This window comes from Mus pahari, chromosome X (genome assembly GCF_900095145.1).
Source record: "Mus pahari chromosome X, PAHARI_EIJ_v1.1, whole genome shotgun sequence".
Lineage (NCBI taxonomy): Eukaryota > Metazoa > Chordata > Mammalia > Rodentia > Muridae > Mus > Mus pahari.
In genome coordinates, this window is record NC_034613.1 from 129158282 (window position 1) to 129159380 (window position 1099).

Sequence of the window (1099 nt, forward strand, 5' to 3'; positions counted from 1 at the left end):
TCTCACCTGCTCTGGCAGACAGAGCCCTCCCAGGTGGCCACCTTTCCTCTGGCTTGGAAGGTGCCCAAATGTCTGGAGCCTGAACCAGGGTCTGTCCCAGAAGCTAGATTGCTTCTGTCTGTCCCAGAGCTGTGTAGCTTCTGTAGTTCACACTCTCACCAGTGTAGACTGGTGCCTGGTCACACCGGAGCACAGATGGCTCCCTTACCAGCTCAGGCAGTGAGAGCTCTCTGGGTGGACACCTCTCCTCTGGCGGAGATGGTGCCCAGATGCCTGGAGCCAGAAATGGGGTCTGTCCCAGAAGCTGTGTAGCTTCTGCAGTCCGCACTCTCCTCAGCAACGACCAGGGCCTGGGTGTTCCGGAGCAAATATGGATTTTGAGTTTTAGGCCAACTTGGACTGCATAAAGAGACTCTGTCTAAAAAAACCCAACAATAATCATAATAATTTTATAACTCTATAAATAATTTTAATATGAAATCCTTATATTGCATAAGAAACAGAAAAATGTTATATATGATTACAGCAATTACAATAGTTAAATTCTTTAGTAAAATCTTAACAAATACAATTCACCAGTACATCAAACATAGTTTTTTGTTGTTTTAGGAATAAAAAAAAGGAGACTGGGAGTATAGGTAGCTTAGTGATAATATACTAGCTAAGCATGTGTGAGGTTATAGGTTTAATATATCCAGCAACATAAGAGTAGGAGAAAAAAAGAAGCCAAAATAATTCTGTACCAGGAAACTTATCAATAAGCCATGATTGTATTATTAGGTGCTGAGAAGATATTATATAGAATTCTGTAGCTACTCTTATAATTAAAAAAGCAAAACTAGTGTTATGTGTATGGAAATCACTTAATTTAAAACAATTTCTTCTTTTAAATTATTTTCTTTATTTACATTTCAAATGCTATCCCGAAAGTTCCCTATTACCCCCCCCCCCGCCCCTGCTCCCCTACCCACCCACTCCCACTTCTTGGCCCTGGCCTTCCCCTATGCTAGGTCATATAAAGTTTGCAAGACCAAGGGGCCTCTCTTCCCAATGATGGCTGATTAGGCCATCTTCTGCTACATATGCAGCTAGAGACTCG

The 1099-nt window shown here is 41.9% G+C and overlaps 1 protein-coding gene across 6 annotated transcripts in view; it reads left to right on the forward strand.

Annotated features, from left to right (window-relative positions):
* Wnk3 (WNK lysine deficient protein kinase 3) overlaps positions 1–1099 on the forward strand; it is a 133512-nt gene that overhangs the window by 39668 nt on the left and 92745 nt on the right. The gene's annotated exons all lie outside the window — the stretch shown is intronic.